Consider the following 18,292-nt stretch of genomic DNA (forward strand, 5'->3'; position numbering starts at 1 on the left):
AGTAAGCGGACGTACTGTCCCTCTCAAGACGTGAGGATTAACATCTACCTAAGCAGATTTCCCCTCAGCAGTTCCCGCCTATGTCCTGCTACTCGCAATTGTTTCTCGAAGACTACCCAAGCAGTTTTCTCTCAGCAGCTCCCGCCTGTGTCCTGCTACTCACAATATTTCGTGTTTCCCCGCGGAGTTCGACAAGGGAGTCATTCTCCAGAAGTTCCCAAACCAATAGAGTTCCTATACCCAAGCTTTGGTTACCCTTAAGTTGAATTTATATTTGGCCTCCTTCCCGTCAATGCTTTCCTTTAGGGCCCCATACCCTAGCACAATCCTTATGTATCTTTTAGGTCTTAACCTTAGCTCCTATGCACCCCGGAAGCATCTCGAGAAGAAGTCTCAGGTATGATCTCTTCTTATGGCTGGCGAGCCTCCTTACGTAGTCTAATGGACTTTAAACGACCCTCCCCGGAAGTCGACAGACTCTAAAATGTTCCCGACGACAGGTCCTTGGTTCAGACCCCTTGAACCGCCTCGCGTCGCTATAGTCTTCAGGTTATAATCTTCAATTGACCTGATGGCTATACTTTGACTTTCGCCTTGTCCAAGCCTCAGTCAAAGTGGGGGCTCTGTAGATACCTCATTTCTTGCACCTCTCGCAAACCACCAGGTGATGATTGGGCCGCATGTTTGGTACGCGGAACGATTTGTGACAATTCGTAAGATTATCGTCAAGTGATTGCTCAAATATTAATATTTACCTCTTAGTTGTCATCTACCTGCCGATACGGTCGTTTTGACAGTAATTAGAGTACATTCGGAGTCCGGGCCTAAAACCGTCTCCATTTTCTGATAACCGTTAAATCCCGAGTCAGAATGTTCTGAAATGTTCCGGATATTTCTATTCCATATTTCATAAATTTTATCTTTTGGTAAACAATTTCCCGTAATATTCACATAAGATATTAAGGAAAACCGAATTATTTCCGTCCTACCATAACTCAAACACGGAAATCTTTCTTCCGCAGGAGGAAACCCCTTGGGAACAGACGCAAGCAGTCTTTGCGCCTCTTCCAAGAGACGCGTGGGCTGCTGCGCCTCTTCCCTGTGCCCTTTTCTGCGTATTTCTCGTATCTTTTTCATATCTTTCCGAGATTCACTTCCAAAGAGTCTCCGAAACCCTAATTCCTCCGCGTGATTAGTATAAATAGGAGCCTTCGCTCCTCATATTTCTCACGCGAGTGTCCGCCCTTCTCTTCTCCCTTTGCATTCTAGACTTTTGTTCTTATTTTTTGGCGTCTACGTGCTTGAACTTTCGACCACGTAAGCTCGGATCCTTCTGAGTACCAGCCTCGTTTGCATGACCGACCAATTTGACCAACTACACATCAATCAACTTAATTAATCTAACCGTTTTCCTCTTACGAGGGCACTTTCTTTGCATTCGCGTCGAGCATCACTAATCGATATCTTAGTCCTTCTCGTTTCGTCAACATGTAAGTCTGAGGGTGTAAATCTCTCTTTTATTTATTGTATTTATTTCTTGTAATCGTCAATGTAAGGTTTATGTCGAAAATATCATTAAAACCGATTTCTAAAACCATGCGTTAAAACCTCTTTATACGGATTTCCAGTAGATAACCGTCGAGAAAGGACGCAGCAACTGCTGCGCCTCTTCGAAGGAGCGCAGTTCCTGCTGCGCCTCTTCGTGAGGCTGCCGCAGTTCCTGCTTCCTTTCTTCCTCGTTCATCCTCTGTTGTTCGTCAAAATTCTTTTTTTTTTTTTGTTTCCTGTTAATTCTTTGATACAATAGTCTGATATTTCACATGTATATTTATTATTCATCATCATTAACATGTTTAAATCATCACAAATCCGACTTAAATCCCAAATAATCCAATATTTGCGGGTTTTCGTCATTAAATTCAATTCCGGGTTATAGAGATTCAATTTATCAATATTGGGTTTCTGAAATTCGTCTTTGATATAGTTTTCATCTGTCCTTTGTCATATTTATCACATATTCGTCAATAATCCATCGTATCTAACTTAATCAATTGATTTGATTTGTTTAGTTTGTTAATATCTTTCACTCCTGTAATTAATCCATCTTATGTTAATTCGTTTAATTCCGTCTCATTCATGTTTTATCGTTTCTATGACCCGTTCATATGTAAATAACCTCTTAAATCACTTTCATCCGAGTAAATAATTTTAATCGACCATTAAATTCACCAACGAGTATTAACAACACGCAATTCCGGCTTCACAGCCAGAATTTAGGTCAGGAACAGACGCAGCAACTGCTGCGCCTATTCCAAAGGACGCGGCTCTGCTGCGCCTGTTCCGGGTTGAATTCTGTCCCTGAACTCCGTTTTCTGCCTTGACGTAATATAATTAGTTTACGTATTAACTTACTATTATTTGTATTATCGCCTAATTCATGTTCGTTAATTCTTTCTTTTGTTCTTTTATTCTTTTTCTGAAATTATCCGTTTTAAAGGTATTTTCGACATAAATCGCCTATTCCTTTGTAATTAATGTAATTTTCATTATTATAATTCATAATTATTGTATTTCTTTTATTGTTTGTATGTTCTCACATGTAATCAACATTAAATCCTACTTCGACCCAATTGTTTGCTAATTACGTGTTTCACCGACTTAGTTAAATTCACATGCTAGGATTAAAACTTGGATGTTGCATTGCATGCATACGACCGACGATATATCAAGTACGAATAACTTCCCTAATCATTAGTAGAGGCCGCTATCGAGGTGGGCGGGATTAGGTGTTCGATCAAAAGAGCTTCCTAATACGTACCCTCACCCCTTACTCCAGATCTCTGTGAACACCCGTGTTCATTGGCATCCACGAGAGTCATTCTAGACATAGAATGCTAAGGGTAACGATTGCTTAGTGTTCATGTCTCTACTTTGTGTCTTGACATGACACGAGGTATTCGAACGGTTCCAATTTCCCATAAAAATTGGTGGCGACTCCATACAAAAATGCAAACGCTTTTTTCTTTTTTCCTCCCAAGCGCCCCCGTGGGCCCCCGCTGTCCACACAGATGCAACCTTCAAGACGCGAATCGTGCTTAATATTGATACAATCGCCCAAGGTAGCAAAGGAAGTTGTGAAAGAAGTTTCTCAGTGATCATGCATATTGTCTTCATTTTAATCAGGTTAGCATCAAGATCCAGTCAGGTCGCCATATGTGAGATTAGTTTGAGGTGAAGAAGGAGGTTTGATTAATAAAGGAGAGAGGAAATAAGAAAATTTCAGAGAGAGAACGGTGTGAGAGAGAAGTGCAGAGAGCATATGTGAGGAAGTCGTGGATGATTGAGGTGAGAGACACAAAGAAGGCGAACGATGCGTTTTTGTTGAAAAATAAGCAAAGCGATACACCTTGTTACTGTTCATTGTGAATAGAACTTTTCTTACTCACTTTTATGTAAGGTGTATATATATATATATATATATATATATATATATATATATATATATATATATATATATAGAGAGAGAGAGAGAGAGAGAGAGAGAGAGAGAGAGAGAGAGAGGCGGGATCTCGTGAGTTTGGTTCTTACGGTGAGTTGTGAGTTTGCTCTTCTTTAAAATCTCAGCCATTGGATAAAGTTAGATACACGACTGAGATTAATCCAAAACAAAATAAGATGACGCTTTCAAATCAAATATTGTCGCTGTTTATCACGTTAATCCACTTCAAACGTAATTCACCATTTTTCCCCAATTCAATTCAATCTGATCAAAATCCCATCATTCTTATCTCTCGAATCATTACTACTCAATTTACTTACTCCATCACCATTACCATTAATTAATTTTATTTTTCCTGCACAATTGATGATGAACCGATGGCTACTGCACAATTAATTTTATTTTTCATTCTTATCTTTAATTAATTGACGGCTGACGTCGATGAAATAGATCGCCTACGTGTTCTGGCGGCAGTTTGGTTCACCACAATAGCAGAAATCGATGATGACGGTGCTATTAATAGGTGTAATTCCAGCTGCTTTAGGATTCAAGGAGTCTGACAAACAGCGCGGATGAGATTCAACCCGTCTTTGTTGTTATTGATGTTGTTAACCAGCGGAATTCGGATGTTGTTATTGATGTTGATGAATTGGATGCTGATGAAGATGTGGATCTCGAGGAGATTGACGAACAGCGCAGATTGAGGGTTGTGGATGAAGATGAGGAGGAAGAAGATGTGAAATTGGTAACAAGTTGGATATGTTGATTTGAATAATGATGCGTCTTTTATGATCAAAGATGGCGAAACTAGAGGTGTTGAGTCACCATCGTCCACCATTGACAGTAATTTTATGAGCTTGATTCTTGATTAAATTAATTGGATGTCCCGTGATGCTCCCGTTGATGCATGATAATGGCTATGCGATCAGTGGCGACGGATGGGAAAGTCAGCTGAGTTGATGTAGGTGGTTGTATTGGTCACTTGTCGCAACTCAGTTGTAGTTGATCAGGTATTTGGTTCTGTTTCTTGATTGTATCGATGTTTATTTAATGGTCTCGCTTCTAGACTGCTCGTAGGTGTCCGTGAAGGAGAGCAGAAAAGAGCAGTTCGGTGGTTACCACAGAAAGGGTGCGATGTTGTGGCAGTCCCGAATCGAACATAGATATCCATGAATTATGAAAGCGATAATGTTAGTAAATTATTATGAAGTTATTTAGAGATAATGATGTGCGTGGAACAAGTAAAATTTGGTTTAATGAGGAATGGAGCAGAAGAACCATAGCTATACCCATCTGTGCCTCTACTCAATAGCCACTATGATTACCTTTATTGGAAGCACACTGCTACTGTAGACTGCACGGTTAAAAGCGGGTGTGATGCAGCTCTTTTCGCTCATTTAGAAAATGGCGGGAATGAGAGAGATTAAATCTAGGATGAAGCAGAGTTATATTACATTTTGCAAGGCAAAATTATGGCGTCTCCTTGCTAACTAGCTCGTTGTGGGATCCGAATTCAGAACTAGTAACATTAATGAAAATTCGATAATGTCCGATGAGTGAGTAACGTAAACAATTGACCATCTCTTGAAAGATTGTCCTATGAGGACTAGAATATGGGCTTCATGGCCTCATGGTAGGTATTAGAACGGATAATGATCATTAACTGGATTTTTTCATCTTTCTAATAAGGAGGATCATATTAGTTTGGCACCTCTCCGAATTTGTTGGAGAATCGAATTTGTTGTAAGTAAAAAAAATCAAAGTGACACCGGAATAACAGCAGAATAACAGTAGAATAACAGCACAATAACACGTGGTAAAAAAAAAAAAAAAATCAAAGTCGTAAAAAAAATCAAGAATAAATGAGAATAACATCACAATAACAAAATGGAATAACAATAACAACACAATAACAAAAAAAAAGAGAAAAAAATCAAAGTCGTTAAAAAAATCAAAGTGACAAATGAGAATAATATCACAATAACAAATGGAATAACAATAACAAAGACAATAACACGTAAAAAAAAAAAAAAAAATCAAAGTCGTAAAAAATTCACAAGAATAAGAATAACATCACAATAACAGCGGAATAACAATAACAGCACAATAACACGTGGTAAAAAAAAAAAAGAGAAAAAAATCAAAGTCGTAAAAAAATCTAGGTAAAAAAAAGCACAATAATAGCATAATAACACGAGGTAAAAAAAAAATAAGAGTAAAAAAAAATTTCAAGTATAAAAAAATCCGGTACAAAAAGAAAAAGAAAAAAAGGTAACATAATGAGTAAATTAAAGAAAAACATAAGAGAAAAAAAAAATCAAAGTGGTAAAAAAAAGCAAAATAACACGAGGTAAAAAAAAGAGAACAAAAAAATTAAAGTAAAAAAAAAGTAACATTAGAAAAAAGAGAAAATAAGTAAATGACAATGGTTTTATATGACATGTAAGATTTGATCTTGGCCACTCATCTCTAATATAATCTAGTGGCTGAGATTCCCCCAACTCACAACTCACCATAAGAGTTGGGGTAGTGGTTATGCTGAGGATTTTATGGTATAGGATATATGGAGTGCAGAATGAATTGAGGTATGAAGACTGTTAGAGAAAAAGAGCCCTGGATATAGGAGTGGTTGTAGGTGTTGAGGTTATAGTTGGTTATCGTTGACATGCGGTGGTAATGAGGATTATGGGAGGTATAGCAAAGGACTTAGTATTAGTGAGTTACGAGGACGTAACATTTATCTTAAGAGGAGAAGGATGCGACAAGAGAGTTTGATGGTCATACAGGTTGCAATTGGAAGTTTGAGTGTTGGTGTAGAATAAGGATGAATTTGCGTAATGGTCGATTGTATTACAGGTAATGGCAGTGCTTGTAGTAGTATGATGTTTAGGAGTGTGAGTAAACTTCGATAGTATCAACGGATTATGTGATGATGTGTATGTGTGTGAGTAAACTTCGAGGACGAAGTTCGTTTTAAGGGTGGTAGAGTGTAACATTCCGTTTTGGTGGTTGATCTTGTCTGGTGGATTGTCTTGGTATTGAGTTTGCTAGTGAGCGTTATGGAAGTAAGATAGAGTTGGCAACATTTATGTTGTGGGTATTCGATAGTACTATGGAGTTAGTATTGAGAGACTATGCTGTAGTTGAGACGATATTGTGAGCCATGTTGTAGAAGTAAGCATTGTTGGTAGACTTAGTGTTAGGTGTCCATGTTTTATAGGTTGGGTTGAAACTTCGGGGACGAAGTTCTTTTTAAGGAGGGAAGACTGTAATACTACGGTTTTCTAAGTCTGTTACTCGGTCGAATATAGCTTATTTGGCCGAGTAATGTGTCATGTGTTTCTGGTCAGGCTACTGTCCAGGAATACTCGGCCGAGTATACTTTATACTCGACCGAGTACTCGGTCTGTTATAGGTTATTTCCGCTGTTTTGATTAAAATGATTAGAGATTATATATAAGTCGTTTGCCAGTTTCTAAAGTCATTTCCTCCAAAACCTAAACTACGTTTCATTCTCCTCTAATCATCTTCATCAATTCCAAGACAAAGGTCGTCAATTGTGGTTTTAGCATCTTATTCCGTGTCAATCACCGTAGTACGTGTCTTATTCTTGTCGATCTATTATTGTTCTTATAAGTTAGCAAACCCTAGGTTGGGTTAATTTGGGGGTTTAGAGTTTTGGTCATCGTATGTGTTGTTGATTGTTAATTATCGTTGTTGTAGGTGATGATGTGTTACTCCTTGTGCATTTCTATGATTGGCTGCGGTATAACAGATTACGAGAAGGTAGGGTTCCCTACTCAGTTTACCGTTAATTAATTTAATATTATGTTTGTATTTTGTACGATTGATTATCTGCTGATCATTGTTGGAGCGTTGGAGTTGGTGTGATGGTTGTTGAGTGGAGTCACTTGTGGGAGTGGCTTTACACCCTAGTTTCGCTCTCTATGGAACCCGCAACAGAAGGAGATGTGCACATTAATGAACAAGGTTATCGCTCGTTGATGAGCGGGGCTTAGGTGGGGATTGGCTGCGGTCCCCCACTGGCGGCGAGGATTACTTGTTGTGACGGGTAATCTGGCAGGGCTACACACTTTGGTGTGTCGTCGGTTACTATATGAGATCGGGAGTTTGGAGGTGGATGATGATCAGCTGGTTGCCTTTTGGTACTTGTCTTATTTTGATTATGCAGTAAACTGACCCCGATATTTTTTTTAAAAACTATGTTGATCCATTCGGGGATGGTGGACAGTTATTGACCAGATATGAGATGGTTTGCCCGAGGGATAACTATTATGGAATCATCACGTGTCACTGGAGTCTTCCGTTGTGTCATGAACTTATATTTCTTCTAGTTGGTTTGATATCTCGGAATAGATGTATTTCACTTTACAGTTTTGGGTTTTAGATATGTAATCACTTAAACTCATTTACTAAAGTATGTTTCTTTATTGTCAATTTGATATATATTACCTCGGGTGACCGATATGGTGACGGTCTCTCATGCTAGGGTGGTCCTGGTAAGGCATCTTGGTATGTGGAGGTGTCACAGTGAAAGGGATTGAGAGGAAATATAGAAAGAGATACTAGGATGTCGGTTCAGCATGATATCACACAAATCAGCTAAAATTAGGTCAGCCGGTCTGATGTGAGAAGGGTAGTGGAAAGGTCCTCTCGGTCCGCTATCCGCCCTAAAATACTACTAACTTAGCTCTCGCCCTCATTAGTGTAATCTACTGTTCATAACAGGTCTGTTCATTCCAATCTCTCGATCTAGGTCTGAATTTAACCGATTTAATTACTTCAGTTGCATGCATTCAACCTAATAATTACAATTATATTGCTATGAAACAAGTCTCACAACAAAACCTTCTAAACAGATTATCGCATCATCGTTATACTACCATGGTTACCCTAACCCTAGCATTAAAGAATTAGCTACGCATAAAAATGAATAAAACAAGAACGATAGATAAAATAACAGTAAGCATAGTATAGAGATGATAAAAGAGAAACAATACTTAGAATAAAAGAGAAGAAAGAATTACAAAAGTTAAGATCCGGAAAAGAGAAGCAAAGCCACGTTCAACAGGAAAACCGGGAAAAAGGAACTCTCTAAACCTAATTAAGTCTCTCCTATTTATAGGAGAGATATTAATTTTACCAAAATAAAAGTTAAAATATCTAAAAAATAAGATTACGCGAGAAAATCTCATGTCAGATCTCAAAACACTCGATCGAGCATCTTCAGTCTTCTAGATCGAGGAAAATCCAGCCAAACCTCTCGATCGAGTACCTCAAATACTCGATCGAGGACCTCCATAATAGCACCTCTCGATCGCACACATAAAGCATTCGATCGAGGTCTTCTCTTCACCTAAAGCTCTCGATCGACCACAGCAGAGTCTCGATCGAGTGAATTACCACTGAAGTCAGCTATGACTCGTTGATTTAGCTTCCGAAGCTACTTCACGCATCCCAAGATAGTAACATTTCCGCTCCAATTCCTATCGTCTCCTAAATGCAAGCTAAAAGGACAGTAGAGGGCTCAATTCCACTACTTTCAGGTCCATTCATACAATTAGAGCCAAACGAACCAAAGTAGAATAATCGGGGCATTTCACAATATAAAACTACGAGAATCGCATAGAAATACATGTATAAGAGACTTAAAAAGGCTATATAAAATGCAAGTATCAATCAGAATGAAATGAGCTGACTTGGTCAGTCGATCCACAATCAGCCAAATCATATTGTTACCCTGCTGAGTTCTCGGTAATCCCACAATGAAATCCATTGAAATAGACTCCCATTTCAACTCTGGTACCTCAAGTGACTGAACCTTACCCTGCGGTCTTTGTTGCTCACCCTTGACCCTCTGTCAAGTCAAACATCTAGCCACAAACTCAGCGACATCATTCTTCATCCTGGGCCACCAAATAGTATTTTTCAAGTCTTTGTAAAATTTGTCACCACGCAGATGCACTGAATAAAGAGTGCAATGAGCCTCAGTCATGATCGCCTTCCTCATCTCCGCATCATTAGGAACGCACAATCTACCATCATACCGAACACTCCCATCCGCATGAATCGATAATCGCGACATATTGTTGTTGCCTATCCTTCCTCTCCATTCTTGAATTTTAAGATCAAGCAATTGCTTTTGTCTCAAGTTATGTGAAAACTATGGTTCAACTGTCAAATCCCCGATGGCATCCCCCTTGTGAATCATATGTATACCCATCTTAGTCACTTCATCTTTTAGCTGCATTAGTGACAAAGCAGTGCATAAGGAATGCACACTCTTCCTGCTCAACGCGTCAGCCACAACATTAGCTTTCCTCTCATGTTAGATAATTTTCATATCATAGTTGTAATACCCATCCTTTTAGCGTCCCGTTTACCAACGTTGACCGACCTTGGGGACATGTGATAACCTTTAGGAATGCGTGCAAGAGATGCCTTGTGTCTTGATAAACTTTGGGGATGAGTGGTACTCGATAGAGTAGGGGCTAATCGATCGAGTAGGGGCCACCCGATCGAGTAAGTTGGTTACTCGATCGAGTAGCGTCTTTACAGCGAGGGTTTATAATCGTGTTTTGATAGAATCACAAATCATTTCCGCCTCCGTCTTTCAGACCTAGGTGTCGCCTCACCTCTTTCCCTTCACCTTAATTCCTTCCATGGAAGCGTTTGAGGATGCTTGTGCCTTGGGGATAGGTTGCTTGAGTCGGGTAGTGGTCTTGACGCCGATATACGATGCGTAGGTATGTCATCATCATCATCATCATCTTTGTCATTGTTGTTCCTTGTAGGATTGTGGTGGTAGTAATAGGCTTTTATGATGTTTGTATAGGGGTTTTGTTTGCTTGGTTGATGCCATGTGATTGAACAAGGAATCGTTGCGGCTAGCTAAAAGTAGGTTCGTCTACTCAGTTTCTGTTGGTTGTTTAGTGCTACAGCTGTTGTATTGATTGTAGTGTCAGTATGGTTAATTGGTTATGGTAATCGGTTGGTGTTGTGCTGTTTCATTGGTTGTTATTGTAGTACGGCTGATTGTGATTGATTGTCTGCGATTCTCGAGGTGCGTCCTCGGCTGAGTAGAGTCACTTGCGGGAGTGACTTCACGCCCTAGTTTCGCGCTCCGTGGAACCCGCCACGGGAGGGAATGTGCACATTAATGGGACAGGGTTATCGCTTAGTATGATGAGCGAGGCTTAGGTGGGTACGGCTGCGGTCCCCCACTGGCAGGGCTGGTCTAGTCGACAGTCGGTGATGGTGATAGGCTGTAGTGGTTGTGACTTGTGTGTGTGCCCGGTTATGTTTGTATTATGATGGTAGTTGGTATTGTGTCTTGCCTCGGTTACTGACCTTGTGTGGTTGTTTCTTGTTGTCTTTGTTGTGTCTGTCGTGGTCCCTTATGGTGAGCAGTCAGTCTTAGCAAGTGATGTCTTGGATGCTAGCAGGAGTCTTGGCGGGATGAATCTTCACGAGTCATGTCAGGAGTAGTGCATAGTATTGATGAGATGTATCTTTTATATTAGTAGTTTTGGTTAAATCACTTGTAAAGTTATTATAAATGTTCTTTTATCGACTTTTGATGATTACTTTTCTCGGGCAACCGAGATGGTGATGTCCTTATATGCTAGGGAAGGTCTTATTAAGGCTCCTTGGTATATGGGGGTGTCACAAAGTGGTATTAGAGCGACGATTTTGGAACCTGTAACAAATGAGCCTAATGAACGTAGTGAGTCTAATAAAATGAACCTGGTGTATGTATATTGGGAGCCCCGGCTGATGCTAGATTTTGGGTGAGTAGGCGCCCTCATTTCAAAATCATGGCCCCATTATGCTTAAGCCAGTCACTGGGTATGGGGATGTTGAGTCGGCAATTATGTGTCTATTGTGCGTAATGGTAATGCTAGAATTGTTTATGATGAAGTTTATGTTGAAGTTAATATGTGTGTGATGATAATGAGAAACGTGAAAGTTTGCACACGAATAGACGTGTGTGTGAAAAGTGTAGGTGATGTCTGTCGTTGTCTGCACCAAAAATAATATTTATAGTCCAAACTACTACTATAGCTAGTGGCAGTCAGGGTCGAACCACAGAGAGGCGATGCAATTAATAGTTGTTTTATTTAAGTCTAAAGTAACAAACGTGAGGGGGATTTGATTTGAGTTGATCTATAACTAAACGCAATAAATGAAAAGTAAACTAAGCTAGTAGTTGAAATCAAATATAAAAGGGTGCTAAGATGGTCGGTTCACTATAGTTTCGGCGGCAGCATCCTAGGTAAGTCTGAAACAATCGCGTGAGACGGGAAAATAAGAAGTCCTCTCGGTCCTTTCTTAACAGGTAGCATCTTTCGATCTCGCTACAGGTCCCTAATATCACTAATGCTAACCTTCATCCTGAAAAGTGATTTAAAAGGCTAAATTAACTTATCTCTCGATCTTATTAATTTAGTCGTCTTAATTAGGCAGTCTATTTCCCTTCCCTATCTTTCGATCTTATCGGGTCGGTCAATTCCTAAGCATTCAACTAGTCGCGTGCACTCGATTCGTCAAAAATAGCAATTAAATTAATTAAAACGAAGGTAATCTCACGGGAGCCGGTCGATCGACCAGGTAAGCCGGTCGGTCGACCATGGCGCGATTTCTGGCCTACTATTCTAATGCCGCCTACTTCTACAGATTCCCTACATCCTAGCACAGGGTATTTAGCTACTCATGTTTACGATAAAAACAACAACAAGATTAACGAGTAAAGCTACTGAATTCATGATTAAATTAACTAAACAAACAAATAACGTGAAACGATAATTGGCTTTGGGAATACTACTCTAGCAATTTCTAATCTATGAACGAAATAGAGCAATAAAACTGAATAATAGAACAGAGAAATACCGTATGAAATTGCAGAGAAAAGGATCAAAACCGAATGCAAAAGGAAACTTTATTAATTACTAACAATAATCTAAGGAACCCTAATTATTGATGATAAAAGACTTTATCCAAACTTGATGATAACAGGTTACGTTATATAGGAATATAACATAACACTTATTCCTAAACCTAATATACAATGGGCTTCTAACTTCTCGATCTTTTAACTTGCGTCAGAATCACGGTCTGGTCGATCGACCATAAGGACCAGTCGATCGACCAACCTATACTGTACAGAACTTTCTGTATGTCGTGCTCTGGTCGGTCGACCAGAGGCATCGGTCGATCGACCACTGTAGCTGGTACTTTGCTTCAAAAACTTCGTGAATTAGTCTTTCGGGCCTCGATATGCGCACCAAGTTCGTTTCTTGAGTAAATAGTTCACGTCAAATGCAATGCAAGGTACTTGGGGACGGATTTAGCTTGATTTCCGCTGGATTCTTCACATTTCTGCAATAATGTACAAAAACACGAAAGTAGACGGAAATAGGGAGAATAGTAGCATAAACTACATAAATGAGCTCTGAAATGCGTGTAAAATGAGGTGTAAAACATCATATTTAGGACACGCATCAAACTTCCCAGAACCAAACCCTTGCTTGTCCCTAAGCAAGAACAAGACTCGATCCTAAAACCTAGTGGAAAGAGTTCAATCTCAGAGCGAAATGCTAACCGAATAGCCTAAACCAATCTAATGCGATAACTAACAATCAATTAGCCATATGAATCATGCAAACGAGTTATGTAGTCATTAAAAACTGCTGAACCGTCAACTATAGAGACTTATCATGATGGACTCTCACGGGTCGCTCCTATCACTCAATGAATACGGGTGAGTATATGTAAAAGATAGAAAGAAGTAATATTGTAAAAACTCTCACCTAACTACGGCCTATAAGAACATGCATGCAATATAATATGAAAATAATCTCTACAACCGTACATATGCATTCCAACCAAACAAATGACCATGACACATGCCGAGGTAAATATGGATATGTGAGGTATGGGTAAAAAGAGGCTAAAATAAATTTGGATAAAAACATTGTTAAAAGCCAAGCTAGTAACTAAGGGAACCAAACTAATAAATCATCCCAACTTCTTACTCAAAATTCCAATAAAAAACGGTGCTAATAGCAAGCGCAAATCTCACAATCTCCGAAATAATTGTAATTCCCCAAATGATGATAATAAAGCATGGGAATAAAATCACCAACTAATCAAAACTCCAACCATATGATTTTATTTTCTCTTTTCTCGGGCTTCAGTCGATCGACCAAGATGGCCAGTCGATCGAGGGCCCTCTACAGTACAGCACGCGTTTTTTTTTCTTTTTTTTTTGAATCATTTTTCTTCTCTTTTTTTTTTCTTTTCAAGTTCTTCTTTTATTTCTTCTTTCTTTCCTTCCTTTTTCATTTTCCCAACATTATCTCAACATGAGCATTAGCTACCAAAAACAAGGTAACAATCCCAAGAACATAAACTACTAGCTTGACAAGGGCAGGCTAAGTGTAGGATGTAGTTATTGGGACAAAAAGGTTATTTTTGGCAGTGTGAAGCTTATGAGCAAAATGAATAAAGGGGTGACCTCTTCCACATGTGTCAACTAACCACGAACCGAATGCATACAGGTATTAAGCAGATCAAGTTCATATTTATGCATATTTATGTAACATGTCTCATAAGGAGTAACTACTCACATCCTACATAAACTGGTCACGAATGAGACCAGTTATAGGCTCTAAATCTCAGAAAATGATGTAGTTTGCCAAAAATCTAAGTCAAGTCTCAAGTCCAGCAAGAATTTAATGAAAACTCGTAGACTATGCATATTGATTCTACTAATAACATGTCAATTAGCAAGGCGTAGGCATAAAACAGCTGAAAATGCAATGTCATCATTGAAATACTACCGTTCCGACTCGACCTATATGCTAAAATAAACGTGCATTTTTTTGAATTTTTGAAAATTTTCAATTAATAATTTTTTTTATTTTTGTGTATATATAGAGGAATTAAATAACAATGCAAACAGAATAATTAAACGTGAATGCAAAAACATATGAATGCAATGCAAAACCCTTCCCCAAACCAAATCACACAATGTCCCCATTGTGCAAGATCATGTATAAAGAAGCAGGAAAAGGGATTTTGCGTTAAATAACAAAAGAAGACATGAAATGAAGCTCGGAAACTCACAAGCTTTAAGCGCAGCAAAAGGAAACCTCCCCAAACCAGCGTGAGCTAGGAGGTTTCAGTAGCCAGCAGTGCTACCAATAAGTACCTGAAAAGAAGCAAAAGTACCACGCGTAAATCCGAGAAAACAATTTATTAAACGCAACATTATGTGTAAAATAAAGAAACGGAAGAAAACAGAAATGAGTCGGAGAATAAAGTGGAGAAAAGACTCCCTTAACTTCCGCGAATCGACCAAACACAGCAGGGGAGTGATCGAAAACAGGTACAGCAGCGAACATGGTCGATCGACCACATCACCCAGTCGATCGACCAGAGTGAACAGGAACAGAAGCTCCTGGAAGTCGCAGCTCAGTCGATCGACCATAGGAGGCAGTCGATCGACCGGAAAACCTTTTGTAAGTTCTGAATTCTTCGAATTAGCTTAATAACTCGAGCTAATATGGTCCATAAACCTGTAAATGCACATAATAACGTGCCCAAAATTGCGCAAAACCCAAATGTAAAGTCTAAAGTCTTTAAAAATCCTAAGCAAACTTATTAAAATGTGAAGTCTCGCGCACTCAAAAATAATAAAAAGTCCAAAAGCAATAAAATAAATGTTTTTGTAAAATCTTAATCAACTAATAGTTGATCAAGAATGGCCACGGAATGGCCCACTTGCTCGGCTTCTGGCTACAAGAAGTAGCCTCTACCGTGCTCATCTCCTCAGCTGCACTCTTCTCAACTCCAACATCTGCAGAACTCAATGGATCAACAGCTTCAGCATCTCCCCAATCAATAAGTTCATCTAACTCGTCAAAATCCAAATCGGACTCCGTCACTTTGACTGGCTCCTCATCAGGCTCCTCATCAGTGTCATAGCTAAGACATCCTAAACCGCTTCTTTGAACGATTGGCTCCTTCACAGCTGGAGCAACATGCGACACTTCCTTCCCCAAACCAGCTCCTGCAATATCCAAAACAGAAGAATCTTCCTCCAATTTGCTCCCAATCTGGGGCGGAGGTGTTATAGCAGAAACATACATAGAGCCAGGCATACCAGGAAGCACAAAATAGGATTTCTTTTCAGAAACCGTATTACAAGTGACTGGCCACATGGGGTCTTTCTTCTTAGCTGTCTGGGCAAAGACAATGGAATGCTTCCCTACTTTGAAGGTCAGAGTCCCTGAACCAACATCTATAACTGCACCAGCAGTGTGCGGAAATGGTCTACCCAATATGATAGGAATGTGGGCATCCTCGGGCATATCTAGTACAAAAGAAGTCAACAGGGAAAAAGAACTTTCCTATTTGCACGGGAATGTCTTCTAAGACTCCTATAGGCTGGAACGCAGAACGATCAGCCATCTGTACTGTCATGTTGGTAAATGCAAACCTAGTCAATTTCAACTTCCTAGCAAGACTCAAGGGCATTACACTAATACTGGCTCCTAGGTCACACAAGGCCTTCTCAATAGAAAAGGTGCCAATACTACATGGGACTGAAAAGCTACCTGGGTCTTCTAGCTTATGAGGTGCAGTATGGTTCAAATAGGAACATGACTCCTCAGTTAGTGCGACAGATTGCACAGTTTCAAGTGACTTCTTCTTAGACAAAAGTTGCTTCATAAATTTCATGTAAGCAGGCACTTAATTAACTAACTAAAGAAAAGGAACTTGTACATTTAAGCTACGAATAACATTTTCAAATTTGTTGAATGATACCTGTTCCTTTGTCGACACTAATCTCTCTGGACAAGGGGTTGTAAAAAGCAACTTAGCCCTCTCCTCTAGGTCTCTCATACCGGCATCGGTGGATTTAGGCTGAAAATCCACTACCTTCTCCTTGTTGTAGCTTGACCCTTCTTCAGACCGTCTCAAAAATGAACCATTAATCGTCATCGGGTCATACTTCGGAACCGGGACTGACCCATCAGCGTTTGGGTCTTGCCTCAATATTTTCGGAGTAGTCGTACCCCGAAACAGGTGGTCCCTCAAGTTATTTGGCATTGGAGGACGAAAACACTCACCATCAGCAGCGTAGTCAGTCGATCGACCATGCATGTCAGTCGATCGACTGACTTCTATAGGAACAGTAGCTGTGTCACTTCGCGGACTGGTCGATCGACTGGGTATGTTAGTCGATCGACTGACATACCTGCTGATCGTCTTTTTCTTGCTATTATTCGTTACAACCTTCTTCTTACTTGGTTCCGCCTCATCTTTTTCAGTGACATCCTCGACCATAGCGGGCCGCTCAAGGGTGGACCCACTCTTCAAAGTAATAGCATTAAGGGTCTCCTTTTGATCCGTCTGCGACGGTAAATTTCCCGGAGCTCGAATTGCACTCTTGCTAGCCAATTGAGCGATTGAGACTCTTTCAGCAACAAATTTTTCAACTCGACAAAATCGGAGCCATGGGACTGATGCTGCTGCTGAGGAACATACGGAGGCTTTTGATATGGCTGCTGCTGCTTATGAGGGGGCACATAATTCTGCTGCTGTGGATGTGGAGTCAGATTTAGGACATTTTGGCTACTCCACCTCAAGTTCGGATGGACATTCGGCTCAAAATAAGTGTTTGTCTGCCTATAATGTTGAAAAGCAGCACAAGACTCATAGGGACTGCTGCAGTTGTCTGAAACATGTCTTTCTCCTCCACATCTTTTGCAGACGAAAGGACCGTCTGAAACAGCATTCACATGATAGATCCCTCCTTTTGAAGCTCCTCCCAACTCGTACTTATCAAATCTCGCCGTAAGAGCCTCTAATGCAACTACAGAAGGGGATTCAGCACTTCTCCTTTGATTTCCCCTGTAATTTCCATACTCAGCTTTATGGGTGGCCAAATCATCAATAATTTTCCACCCCTTAGTTTCTCCAACATTCTCCTGGAATCTACCATTAGCTGCCGCATCCAGGATAGCTCTCTGATAGTCATAAAGCCCATTATAAAATTGATTGCATAGGCTCCATTTCTCAAACCCATGGTGCGGAATAGTTCGCACCAGCTTCTTGAAACGGACCCATGCCTCATGAAAATTCTCATCAGGACCCTGTTTAAAGCTCGTGATCTGAGCTCTAATGGCATTTGTCTTCGAGATAGAGAAATATTTCTTGTAGAATGCTAGGGCCAGCGACTTCCAATCAGTGATCCCGTTAGCAGCTCGATCTAGGTCTCGGTACCATTCCTTTGCAATATCACGAAGAGGGAATATGAACATCGTCTCCTTCACCTGGTCCTGGGTCACACCGGTTGGTAGGGGTATGGAACAGCAGTAGTCAATGAATGTCTCCATATGTTTAGCTGCATCTTCATTTGCAGCTCCCCCGAATTGGTTTCTCTCAACCAAGTTGATATAGGACGGTTTCGGCTAAAATTTTCTATCCGTCCCTGGCAATGCGAATCCCTTATAGATATTCTCAGCTGTCGGCTCAGAGTGACTGGCTATACTTGCTTCTTCAGCCATGTCTGGAGATGTGACAGTCTTTGCTGAAGAAGTAGAAATAGGTGACGAAGGTGGATCCTCCTCAAACAGCTCGTTCTCGTAGTAACTAGACAGAGTACTCAGCTCTTCCTCTGTCGGCAATACTCTAGATGGTCGTCTCAATTCACGCAAAGTCTTCTCAATCTCAGGATTGAACGGTAGTATTTCACCACCCTGT

General features: G+C 40.1%; 1 non-coding gene across 1 annotated transcript; it reads left to right on the forward strand.

Annotated features, from left to right (window-relative positions):
- Positions 1 to 17,608: 17,608 nt before the first annotated feature.
- On the forward strand, positions 17,609 to 17,715 carry LOC141588957 (small nucleolar RNA R71). Its single transcript, XR_012519922.1, has one exon. It is a non-coding gene; the product is annotated as a small nucleolar RNA R71 (small nucleolar RNA).
- The last annotated feature ends 577 nt before the right edge of the window (positions 17,716 to 18,292 follow it).

This window comes from Silene latifolia, chromosome 6, assembly GCF_048544455.1.
Source record: "Silene latifolia isolate original U9 population chromosome 6, ASM4854445v1, whole genome shotgun sequence".
Taxonomy (NCBI): Eukaryota; Viridiplantae; Streptophyta; class Magnoliopsida; order Caryophyllales; family Caryophyllaceae; genus Silene; species Silene latifolia.